Source organism: Cynocephalus volans, chromosome 10 (genome assembly GCF_027409185.1).
Source record: "Cynocephalus volans isolate mCynVol1 chromosome 10, mCynVol1.pri, whole genome shotgun sequence".
Taxonomy (NCBI): domain Eukaryota; kingdom Metazoa; phylum Chordata; class Mammalia; order Dermoptera; family Cynocephalidae; genus Cynocephalus; species Cynocephalus volans.
The window spans coordinates 87,239,599-87,253,332 of record NC_084469.1 but is presented as its reverse complement, the minus strand read 5'-3'; positions in this window follow the sequence as shown (position 1 = coordinate 87,253,332).

The following is a 13,734-nucleotide window of genomic DNA, read 5'->3' as shown; positions in this document are numbered from 1 at the left end:
TGAGTGAGAGCCAGACTGACAGCCTGAACTACATCTACGGCACAGGGATGGAGAAAAATGGACCAACTTGGTGAATATTAAGAGTATTACAAAGGATGGGGTGTGAGGGTGGGGCGATGGAGGCAGACAGGAGGAAGTTAGAGGTGTCTCCTGGGTTTGCAGCTTGAGTCTCTGTGGTTGAGCCCTCCCTGGGACTGGGAGCAGGAGGAGGAGAGGTTTAGGGGTGGAAACAATGAACCTATGCTTTGTGTTTGGAAATGTCTGTCAGAAATGAGATTCCCAGTATCGGAGCACAGTCTAATGAATTGGACTACTGGGCACATGTCTCCATGGTCCCCAGCAGGGCTCCAGGTCTTTGCAGTGGCATTGGCATGCTTCTGTGCTTGTCCTGGGAATCTCTAGTGGAGTGCTTCTCTGTGCTTTGAAACCTTGTCTCACTCTGCCTTAATTGCATTTGGTTGTGCACGTGGTGTTCTGTGTCTCTCCTGGTTCACCCACTGAGGACATCTCTGCTCAATGCCTCACAGACCCCAGAACCCCAGGGCCACAGGAGAAGGGACCTTGAGGCACATTTGAATCTCCTCTACAATCTCCTGGAAGACACCAGTTTGGCTCAAACCCCCAGTGATGAAAAACTCACCATTTTTACCTGAACAAATAGCTCTGACTCTAGAAAAGTCCTTCCTCCCTCATAGTGAACCCAAATATAACTCCCCATAGCTTCCATCAAGTGGTCTGTTTTTGCCTGTCAGAACCACATGGGATGAGTCTGATGACCCTGTGACAATCCTTCTGACTGCAGAAGGAGGAACAGAGAGGGTGCCCGGGATGCGGGAGGGGAGGTGGATTCAGTCTTGCCCATCTTTTAAGGTCCAGCTAAAGCCTTGTCTTTCAGGAACCTTCTTTCGTTGATCCAGCCTTCACCAGCCTCCCTCTGAGCTTCTTTATCATTATATGAAACAATTTTGAATTTCATGTATTGCCAGTATTGAGACTTATCTCCAAATAGATTGTAAGGTCCTAGAGGATGGGGATAGTGTCTTACATAAATTTTCTATCCATCACTGTGCCCAGGAGGGTATTGTGCTCTATTGAGTGATCCATAAATATTTGTTGATGGGTTGTCATTGTTCTCTTCGACAAATATCAGGGCAAGACGGCATTAGTTTGAAGGGTCTAGGTCTGCAATTTCAGGTAGGCATGGCTCCCAAGGGGAAGGTGATAAACAGCACTTGCCTCAAAGGTGCTGGGAGGATGAGCAAGATAGGTGGGTAGCGCCTGGCACAGGGCCTGGCCTGCAGCAAGCCCTTTATACTGATTAGTGGCTCTTGTCATGAGGGAGTCTGGAGCAAGTGCCCTGTGGGATCACAGGTGCATCACCAAGAGCATGAGCCAGGGCCATACATGTCTGGACAAGCTTTCTTGATCAATGGTAGTACCGATTCCTAGCCCAGCCATTGGCTCTGGCGATTTCTAGGAGAGATGTATCTATAGCCCCCAAAGGATGTGGAGGCCTAAGAAAATAATTTTCTTCCGAGAGGGATAAGAAACCAATGAGGATGATCAGAGTGGTAGTTGTAGGATCCAAGTTCAAAACCATTTACTGAACACCTACTATGTTCCAGGGGCTCTTCTTGGTGCTTCGGGTCTGAGTGGAAAGGTTCAAAGAAGGTCCATTTGGCAAAAATAATTATCCTTGTCTCTAACCCTGTTGGGGCCCTGTTTTAGGAGGAGACTTTGGGGAGCCAGAAGTCCAGAGACCCTTCCCCATCATCATGACCTTGAAAAGAGGGGATATTCATAGCTTATAGCCTGGCGAGCAGGACCTTGGGGAAGAAGACCCATAAAGAGTGTGTTTGACAGAGGGTGGAGGTGGTTCTGGAGGGTGAGATGCTCAGCAGTTTAGATGGCAAGCCAGAGAAGGCAGGCGAGAACTTCCAGCACAGGAGAGCATCCAGACAGCGGGGAGTGTTTGGGCAAGTCTGGGGTCATCTAAGGTGTTGCTGCAGGTTTGCTGTGTCTTGAACCAAGCATCCCCTATTCCAGCCCAGCCCAGAGTGCACAGTCACCTTGAGGATGGCCAGGACCTGTAAAGGGTGGGAGCCCTGAGCACTCAGAGACATTTACCAATGAGCCACTGACTTAGATACCTTCAGGAGCAGGCAGGTGACAGAAAACAACGAAAGGGATAGCTTCCAAGACAATGGGGAGCAGAGAACACATGCCCAACCAAAGAGTGCAGCTTTGACTAGATTCCATATAGGAAGGGGTCCTTCTCCAGGAGAAACCTGGAAACGAAGGCTTTATGTACAGTCTCCAAGTTTTTAAAGGTTGGCAATGAATTCATATATTTAAGAATCCTGGTGAGCAAAAGAGGACATACCCGTGAGCTGGATATAGCATTTTTTCTGTCAGGGAGTGCTATCTGAGTCACTGGGGAGGCAGACTCCATGGAGAACTTACTTTGTGGGGGGACAACCAGACTCAGGACTCCCTCTAACTTGGATGCCCTAGGATAGATGACCTGGGGTAAACAAGTGCTGGAAGGTCATGTGGTGGCTTCCTTCTTTCATCCTCTCTCTAGGCAGCCTCCCTTCTCCTTCCAGCTGGGGTGGGATGGGTTTGGGTCACAGGTTCCACTGCCAGACCCAGGTCCCTGGAGGTCACTTCAGCTTAGAGTCATTAGTGACACAAGGCCTGGCTGAAGGTGGATGTGGGCCAGGATAGCAGGGATGGCTTGAGCCCAGGCAGGCTGCCCAGGGACAGGTGGTTCTGAAGCCCTTGCTAATGTCTGTGAAAACCGGTGTGGAGTCAGAGCCTCCTCTTTGTGGTGTGCTGCCCATTTGGGGGTCTTCTGATGGCCTTCTCTTCGCCAGACCACTTATGTGCTATATAAAATGCAATAATGTCATTGGCTTCCCCCTGGTTTCCTGTTGATTGACTTTTATAGCTTGCAAACATTATGCTGGATTGGTAAATTGCAATAAATTTAATCAAGAATTATTTTATTCAGCCTACTAATGAGGAATAATAGTGTATGTATCAATTAGACCTGTCAATTTGTGTGAAGAAATAGATTTACAAAGGAATAGTAAGCAAAAAAAAAAAAAAAAAAAAAAAATCATTGGTATCAATTCACTTCATTATTTTTAATTTGCTGTGAATATTGAGTGTTTCTAACATAAAATCATTCCTCAATTAAAATAAAACAGCTGTACTGCTCTCGGCTCCTCATCCCTTGTTTTTGCTTACAGATTAGCAGTTGTCATTGGTTTCAGTCTGTTGTCATCTCATTAATTTGCACCCATAAATGGGTAAAAAAAAGTATTCTCGACTGTCAGTGAAAAACGTAACAGAACAAAATGGTTTTCTCATGTTTTGGGGAAATAACAGGGTTACCGCAGCAACAAAGTGATGGAGACTGCTCAGTTGGGACTCTTGATAATTCTCCAGCCCAACTCTTCCCAGGGTCCTTTACCATATATTCTGTGATTAACTATTTGCAAAAAATGGCCATAAGCCTTGCCCTCTCTCTCTCCAATGTGACTTTGCCATTATTAGAAAGCAGCAGGAGAAACAAAGTGCATTTCTGAGGCCTCAGAAGCCCTTACATGCCTCTGCTCTGTTTCTCTTGAAACCCTGCAAACCTCATATCAACAAGCTCAGGCCAGCCTGCTGAAGAATGAGAGACCATATAGAGTGAGGCATGCCATCCCAGCTGAGGTTATCTCAGACCAGACAACCTTTTGCTGACCTGTCAGCTGACTGCAGACACATCAGTGAGCCCAGCCACATTCAGAAGACCTGCTCGCCTGAGCCCAGCACAAATTGCTGGCTTGCTGATAGTGAGCTAGGTAACTGGTTGTCATCTAAGCCACTATATTTTGGGGCAGTTTGTTATGCAGCAAGAACTAACTGATACATACCCACTATTTCAGAGCAGCCTGGAGCTGTAGATTGATGTTGGAAGTAGAAGATGGGTTTCGTGTCAGATGCCCAGAGTCTGGGTAGGAGAGAGATTCAGGGCATAAATGGGAACACTCAGGGTTATTGTATTCTCATAGCAGGCCTTCCAGTAGCCTGGGAGAATGTGTGTGCTTGTGCACACCTACAGATAGGAGTCATACGTGTTTGTGTGAAAGCATATGTGAATCTTCATATACATGCACATCGGTGTATACATGCATGTGGCCTGATAACGTGTAATAAGTGTCCCTTTGTGAATCTCAAAGGAAAGGGTGAGCAGTGTTCTCCTACTCCCACAATTCTGCTTCAGGCCTGTGACCTGAGTACTGCTCAGATGGAACAGTTTTTTGTTCCCCTGGAGAATTTTGCCATGGGTACCTGTCTAAGTCAGCTCAAGTTGCTATAACAAACTATTATAGACTGGATGACATAAACAACAAACATTTATTTCTCACAGTTCTGGAAGCTGGGAAGTCAAAGGCACTGGCAGATCTGGTGTTTGGTAGGGTCTTGGTTCATAGATGGCCATCTTCTTCTTGTATCTTCACGTAGTGTAGAGCAGAGAGAGATATTCTGTGTCTCCTACTCTTCTTATGAGGGCATCAATCCTGTAAGGAGGGCCCCACCCTCATGACCTCATGTAACCCTAAGTACTTCCTAAAAGCCCCACCTCCAAATACCATCACTTTTGGGATTAGGATTTCGACATATGAATTTGAGGAGAACACAAACATTAATTTATAACAGTATTTGAGTGGATTACGACTTTCCCTAACTTTCACATTTCAGCAAACTCCTGGATTAGCACCAGGGCTCATGAGCAAATCACTCAGGAGCTGCCCTTGGAAGCATACTATGGCAGGTGTGGGTCTCCATGGATGGCAGCCAAAGTCTGGACCTGTAGCCACCCTGACCTGACTGTGGCAAGAACTTAGTTTATGAAACAAGCCTAGGATCCTCATCACAGCCATGTGAGAAGGTGAGCCAGAAAGAGGAACGACATGACCAGGGTCACCACAGCACTAGAAGCAGAGGCAGGCCATTGGCTAGGGCTCCAGGTGGCTACTTGAGTGCTCGTTCTGCTGTACCAGGTGGCCTTCATTGCCACCTTGCCTCAGGGCTGCCCATGGTCTCCAGGTGCTGGCTCAACTGCTGGTCCTCTTCACTGATCAGAAAGTTCAGAAGACTCTAAGAGTAGAGAGATGCATCTAACTACTATGCAGAGATGGAGCATGTAGCCCTCACCTGGGGAGGGTCCTGGACGAAGTGCAGGGCTGGCCTGCTGTCAGCCAGGATCAGCAGGTTGCTGCAGATGCCGAGAGCTCATGACTGCATGAAGACCTCCTCCCACTCACTCCAACCCAGATGGTACGCTGGCCATTTATTGGGCGCTACTGTGTACCAGGCTATGTGCTGAGCTCTTTACAAATATCTAATCACAGAAGGACAGAAGAGGTAGACATTACCAACCTCATTTTGCAAAGGAGTAGAGTATGGCCAAAAGATGTTAAACAATTTGTTATGTTCAAGGTCACATAGCCACTAAGAGGAGAAGTTGGGACAGATTTGACAACAAAGTTAATGCCTTTCAAATACTCCATGGCAATCAAGTGCTGTCTAAAATGTAGCATGTCAACTCTTCAGCCATTAATAACTTAGTGTAAATTAATAGGTCTTAGTCTTCTGGGACCATTGGCTGAGAACAGGGCACTAAGGGAAAAGTTCTTGGGGATCAGGACACTACCCACATCTGTGACTTAGGGTCACAGATTAATGATCTGTATGGCTCCCTCAAGCCTAGAGTGGAGGCAGCCCATCCAAACCACGAGGACCAACAGAAGGGGAGAGGTGTTTTCCCAAGGACCGAATATGTGTTGTGTGACCAGGAAAGGTGAAAATTAGTGGGCATGTTGTCCCACCCTTGTCCGCCTTCCTCAGTAAGTTTTAGAGGTGTTCTTTGCAAAGCTTCCCAGGTAGGAGTCCTTGGACTGGCTCTTGCTTATATCATTGGAGGCTCCTTGAGGGTCTCCTGCTAAGACCATCATGCATGACATGTACACAGCTGTCCTGAGGTCACCCTCCAGAGTATGAAGAGCAATTATCCAGTTCAGAACCCATCTCTCCTCTAAGAGTGCTCCCTCACATTGGGTATTAGACATGGATGTGGCTGACTTGTGTTTACAGATGCATTTGGTCTTGACACATCCTGGAATGCCTTACAAACTGTTACTCATGCCTCCTACGGTCAGCACTTGCATCTTTGGAATGAAGGCAGCAACTGTATGCACAGGGTGGCCATGCTGTCTGTGGACAGAGATATATCCCCTCTCAGTGGATACTACCAGGCATGCAATTGTCCACTTGGATATTTGATCACTTAACGGCTCTGGAATGGCAGAAAACCCACAGGCCTGGGAGACAGGGGAGCCATACTCAGTTATACTCTGACTCAGAGCCTGTCATACAAAGAGGTCTGGCTCAAAGTCCACTTGAGATTATTCACAGTTACACACAGATGCTGACCATGTCACCACACTGATTTTAAGCGAGTGACCCATCACCAGCCCACACTACAGGCTGAGTATTCCTCCTGTGATAATCTGAAATCTGAAATGCTTCAATGAGAATTTCCTTTGGGCTTCATGTTGGCTCTCTAAAGGCTTTCAGATTGTTGTATTTGGGATATTCAACCTGTATCTGTAATGTATTATACTGATTTAATAAGTCCTGTAATTATTACAATATATTCCTTTGCATTTTTGTGTTAAAGATATTAATTTGTAAAAAGTAATCATTTAAAATATACCATGATTTATAAACCTTTTCTTTCTATTTCTTCACTTTTTGGCTATATGTGAAGTCTATAAAACTATGAGTATCTTGGTGAGGGCTTAAATGGGTGACGTAACCTATTAGCCTCTGCTCTGTCATCAGAAATAGGGGTGATCCTTCCCTGCCAGCTTCTCGAGCTGCTGGGTGGAGGAATCGTAACATGAACTGGACATGTTTGGGGGCATAAAGTGCTCTGCCCCAGCATGGTGCTTTGGTTCCCAATACTGAGCTGTTGGCTATAGGCCCCTGGCCTGCCCTCATAGGCACAGCCAGAAGGTCCAGTGAGGAGTTACATGCAGAGCCCACAACACAGACCTTGGACATGGAACATGCTTAGTAAATGGGAATTGCTACTGCCAAGCTTCCTTCCTGCATTGACCTGGCTGCATCCAGATTCTTTCAGAGGAACTGGACCGTGGCAATGGAGTCTCCTAGCCCCTGCATTGCCTAGAGGCTATATTGCTCTAGCATTCCTGGTGTACTCTCTCCCCAGGTCGCCAGAAGCTGCTTGGCATGGGGGATCAAATGAGATCATAGCCCAAGTTGTCATGGATGCAGATTTTTTATATTCTAGTTTATTTCCACATGTGAATATCAGATGTTGGCTGTGGCCATCATGTTCTGAGGGAGGTGAAAGGTTTTATGTGAGTAAGAATTGATCAATACCTGAACCAGTCACCTCCTGCCTGCCTTTGGTGCCTCTTCTCCCATGATGAGGGTGTCACAAGGCCAGGAAGAAGACAGATACTTCCAGGGCAGTAGAAATGCGCCTGTCTCCACCCCCTTCAGAGTAGGAGGGAAGTCATTGGTTTCCAAATGAGCCCCTTCATTTTTGGGGCATGCAGTCTTTTGCTGGATTGGAAACAGGATAGAAACATTTTAGAGACAGGGATAAAAACATTAGGCTGAATTCACATGAGGTCAAGCCTCAGGATAAAACCTTAGAATTCAGCAAAATAGATCCACCTGAGGGCTATGTGATATTAATCAGCTGCTTGTATGTGTGGCTGCTTTCTCCTTGGTCCCCTGGGGTGTCTGATCTGGGATTGGTATCTCTCGTGCTCAAATGGGAAGTGAGAAGTGGAAAGCTGGGTGAGTTTAGACTTGGTATGTAGCCAATCCTGGTAATTTGAGAACAAAAACTCTACTCTTCGTGGAGCTATTAGCTCTCAATATTATGGAAGAAGCTTTTCTATCCCAGACAAATGAGAAATGAACATTCCCTCCTAATGGTGGGTAATAATTCAACATCATTCTCTGAAGATCTATGGGCCAGCCCCCTGCCAGTCTCTCTTAGAAAACGGCTGACAGGTGGATGTTTTATCCTCTGTCCCTCCTTCTCTAGCACGTTAATAAAATTATCTAAATAAAACAGAGTGATAAAGGAGATTAATACTTTTATTTCTCACATGTGCCGGACTCCGTCTTTTCATCTTGAATCACCCAGTTGGAGGGTCTATGCCACCTGAATTAATTAACCACATCATTGTTGACTCCAACTCATCTGCATTGTCATAGACAAGACCTCTGCTTCCTAAGTAGAAAACCTTCTATACAAACAAAAGCAGAGGCATTGACCAACTACCTGGAAAGTTGTACAGGTTTGTGTCAGTACAGCCACTTTCCTGAAATTTTTTTGACATTTACCCCCCGGAGAAGATAACTCACAAATTTGGATCTTGATGGTCTGAGACTAAGATGTTGGCATTTAGCTCAACAATACCTTATATGAATTTGAAATGTCTCTTTCTAAGAGGCAGAGAAATTAACAGAAATTAGTTCTGGATCTATTAGCTGGGATGGAATAAATATTGCTTGGGGTATAGCATAATATGCATTCTCATTTGGTTTGCAGGTTTTCATTCTACTTTCTTCATTTTGAACATTTCTAAGCCCTTATTGAAAGGCCTCCATCAAGGTGGGGAGGTGAGAGTGGGCCTGATGAGACATGAGCGTGAATTTCCACAGCTTGGAGCTCTGAGTGTCCGTCTCTGCTCAAGCTTGGGAAAGGATTTTGTACACTGCAGAGATTTGCCACTAGCTAGACATGTCTTCAGAAGGAAATGCAGTTACTGGATCTCAGTGGAAATAGAACTGAATTCCCCAGGTGACCCTAGAGAGGGTTAGTCCCAGATTCACCATGCTCCATAGCCCTTGGGGCCAAAGCTGGCTCTCAGAGATGCTTCTCCAAGGGCAGACCACCTACCTCCTGAGGGTGTTGGGGACAGTGGAAGCTGCCAGTCATCAGGGGGCTTATGTGACCAGCCTGAGCTATGGCCCAGATCGTGTCCCATTTTGCATTACTAGGAAGACCAGCCCCATTCAAGAACTCACTTTTATTGAACATCTACTATGTGGCAGACATTCTTCTGGGTGCTTTACATAGGCATTTACAAACCCTGTGAAGTTGGCACTTTAGGAATTCCCATTTTTATAGAGAAGCAAACAGGCTCAGAGTAGTTGAGCAAATTTTCCTAGGTCTCACAGCAACAAATGGTGATGGCAGAGGGATTGACAGCTGAAGTCACAGGCCATGGTGGGTGATATATTCTTTCCAGCTGATCAGAGCCAGACTGTCCAACATGCCTCAGCTAACTGCACTGATAGAAAGAGAGAAATCAGATATCAAAATCATAGGTTTGCAGTTGTTTTTGTTTGTAGTGATTTTAAAATAAAAATCATGTTTTCTTGTGTAAACTGGATTCATGTTTCAGTAGCGAATGTTATTCCTCTTGCAAACTGAAATCCAAAGGTGCTTGAACAAGTCTGGTAAATGGATGGGCAGACCCGTAGGAATGTGCTTCAGTCAACTTGCATGAGTATCCCTCTGTTTGGGCTGAAGTTGGATGCGGGGGACTAAGAGAAGAGGACTCTGGCAGGGAGGCTGCAGGTTGAACTTCAAAGAGTTGTTTCCATGAGGAACACTGAAGAATGCAGGAGCACAAATAGCACTATTCCTCTGCTGGGATGCAACTGAGTACGAGCACCACAGGGGAGGAGCAAGGTCTTCTCCTCATTGTCCCCAAAGCCTGGCACTGCTCTGACCCCATGAGCCCTGTGGAGATGCAGGGCAACCTCAGAATGGTGGTGTCTGGTAGATGGGGGTGCACTGGGCTGACCTTCACAATCTGACACATCTGTGAGCTTCTAGGAGGTCTCATTAGGGGATACATAGAGACATTAGAGGGAGTCTCAGGGGACTGAAGCCCTGGGTGATCAGATTGGGGTGTATCAGTTTTTTTCTGTTGCTTATAACAGAATACCTGAAGCTGGGTAATATATAAAGAAATGAATTTTATTTTTTACAGTTTTGGAGGTTGGGAAGTCCAAGGTCCGGGGAATAATACATCTGGTGAGGGCCTATCTTCTGGGTGATGACTCTCTAGAGCAATGCAGGGTATCACATGGCAAGAGAGAGCTAACCTTCTCACTTGCTCTCCTTGTAAAGCCATCAGAACCATGTGCATGACAACCCATTAAACCATCAACCCATTAATCCATGAATGGATCAATCCATTTGCAAGGGCAAAGTCCTCACGATCCAATCACCTCTTTAAGTCCCAACCTTCCACCACCGTATTGGGGATCAAGTTCTAGCACAAGCTTGAGAGGACATTCAAACCACAGCATGGGGCATCAGCCACACTCCAGGTATTTCTCTTATAGGCTACACTGTCACCTTGGGCAGCTCAGGCCTGGGCAATCTACATTGTACATGGATTGTAAAAGACAAACGTGGCTTTAAGATGATATGACATGAAATGGGGAACCACCAGGCAAGGCCTAGGAAAGAATTAAGGGTATGGTATAGTGACCAAGAGCACAGGCTCTGGAGCTGGATTGTCTGGACTGGAATCCTACCTCTGCCATTTATTAGGTAATCTTGGGCAAACTGTCTAACTCCTCTGTGCCTCAGTTGTCTGAACATGCTGCGGATACTTTGCCTGGAAAGTGGGTTGTGGGAATGATATGTGTTTATTAGGGCAAAGCCCTTCAGAGAATCCATGGTACCCTATGAGTACTGTGTATCTTGGCCACAATTATTATTATTTTTATTATAAAGAAGGAAATTCTAATTTGAGAGGCTGAGGAGAATCTGCCAAAGCAAACACCTGCACACACTCACACGGTCAAAGAGAATGCCTCTGTGATCCAGTTAGGTTATTGTCACCTTGACTGGTTGAAAAATCACATCTGTAAGCCCAGCTAATTCTGTGGTCACCCTGACTGAGTTTGGTCACAGAGACAGACTTAAAATATCTGTAACTAAATCAGTAGAGATTGTATAGCAAATAATAGCTTCATAAAATAACGACTTATCTGAAAATATTTTAATAGCTGGAGAATCTTTATTGCTTTGTAAATTTGTTCCAAAGGGTGATTATTTTTGAGTTTTAATAATCTAGTCAATTTGTTTACCAATGGTTTATAAATATATAACATTTCTTTTGTTTATAAATGAAAGTTATTTTCAGTCTGATTCATGCTGACTTTTATACACTTCCTTTGTGTAAGATTCTTCTCCTGAAATCACTGGGTCCTCCTCTTCTTGGCTGGTGGTGGCAGCTAAGTGATTATTGAAAAGTGTGGGGGACGCTTTAGAGAGTATATTCAATCTGCATTCTGCCCATCTGTCTACCTCTGGAATTCCATCTCCGTGGGAGAAAGTTAAGGAAAGGAAGTGGGGTATGGATGGAAGGAATGCTTCAAGTCTCTGGGAATTCTCCCCTGCCTGGCTTTCTGGAACCAAACTGGGAAATCTGGGATCGCAACTTTCCGTGACTGTCTCTTCTCCATAAACACTGCATTCTGCTCTACCATCATAATGAAGAATTGTTCAGATTCATCATGTAGCCAGTGCTAAAAGGTCCACATGAAAATGGCTTTGTGAAGGAAATGATGCTTTATTTAGCAAACGCCCAAGTTAGGGTGTGAATTCCTAAGCCTGAAATGAGGTGCGTTTCCCTCGGTGGCAAGCAGCTCTGCCCGTTCCTAACTAACTGGCCGAGGGAGGGCCAGGGTCTGGAGCTGGTAGGGAGGGCAGGGGACCAGCTGGGAGTCCCCAGGACATTCTGGCCGCACGGACTTTGAGTTGTGCACTGGAAATCCGAGGCCCACCCTCTCCCTCTCCCCTCTCAGCTCCTTTCCTCAAACGCAGCTGGCAAGTAGGCTATGGAGGCACCCCGGCTCCCAGAGGGCCTCTCCAAATTGCCTAGTGCCCAGGTTCTCCTCCTCCTCAATATTCCTCGAAGTGAGTGCAGGAGCCTTTGTCTAATGGTGATGGATTGAGCTGGTGGAAGTGGGAGAACGGCGCCTGCTCTTAATATCTCTTTTCCTTTCTTGGTGGTGAAGAGGCTGCGGGGTATTGAGAAAATCCCAGACCCCACTCCCTGGGAAGCCTCGGGCATGTTTATCATGGTGCCAATAAAACCGGTGCGATTTATGGCTCTGCTTTTTAATTCATTCAATTCTCTGTTCATTGGGAGGTTAATGTTGTTGATCTATTTTCTCTTGAAACAAATAAAAACAATATGTGCTGACACTGGCTTGGACTTTTGACATGGACCAGAGAGGTCAGCATTTAATTTTATATTTATAGACTACACGGACAATATTATCTGTATTAAAAACTGCTCACTCAATCCTTGTCATTTTACAACTTGGGTCAGAGGCTTCTTTCTCAAGGCTGGTTTTTCTTTGTCAGCTTCCTCTTTTCCTTATTCTTTCTTCTCTCCATCTCTTTGCACATTTTTCTCTCTCTATTTCTTCTTCCATAGCTCAGTGTCTCTCTTCCTTTCCCTTCCTTCCTTCCTTCCTTCCTTCCTTCCTTCCTTCCTTCCTTCCTTCCTTCCTTCCTTCCTTCCTTCCTTCCTTCCTTCCTTCCTTCCTTCCTTCCTTCCTTCCTTCCTTCCTTCCTTCCTTCCTTCCTTCCTTCCTTCCTTCTTATTCCTGCTTTCTCTGTGACGTGCTTATCTCTGTTTCTCTCTCCCTCTCTCTCCCCCTCCTTCTTTACTCTCTCTTTCCTGCTTACTTCTAGGCTCTGGTTCTATTTCTTTTTCTCTTTTAATCCCCTTTCCCCCCTGGAAGCACTTCATCTTTGCCAAGAGCGAGAAACATTGGGATTCCATGTTTTGCAGCATCCTTTCCACTTGAACGATGAGGTTGGTGCTCTGGATTGAAGAGGAGGCAGGAACAAGGCATTCAGACTGAGCAATTCTGAGTTTTGACAGTGAGAGAACCACCTTTCTTACAGACAGCTTTTGGCTGATTTCTGAGTTTAAACGCCTCCTTCTTACAACCCCACGTTCTGGCCTCCCACAATCAGTGGCGACAGTGATGACTACTATGAATCGGTTGTCATCAGTGGAAGTGCCTCTTTCCTGTGCTTATCCAGTGGAAGTCACCAGCACTGATGGGCCGCATTGCTGTATGCTGGATCCAAACAATCAAAATCCTTTAAAAAATGAAACAGAGGAGGAGCCTGTGGAAAGTCATTGTAGAAAAAATCCTGGCCCTGCCTTCCCCTAGTTCTCCAGTTGGAACTAATTTGACAAGCTCGTTGAGGCTCGGTCTCTGCCTCTATAAAGGAAAAATAATGATGGGTACATTGCAGGGCTGGAGTCAGAGATTGTGTGTGACCAATGCCTGGTACACGTGGTAGGTTTGCTAATGACGGTCTGCATTGTTATCTGGTTATTTGGGGAAAAACACCATTTTATTGCAACAACTGGGTTAATAATGTGGCTGTTTTCAAAATGCCCTGTTTGTGAAGATCTACTGATCAGGTAATCAGTTAGAGATGTGGCCATCTGGATCCCGAAGCCTCACCTTTTGGTGAAGTGAGTCACTGGATCTCTGAGGCCTGTTCTTGGTTGTGTGATAGAAATGTTCCCAACATTTCTATCCCTCCCATGATACCATTTTGGTGACTCTGTT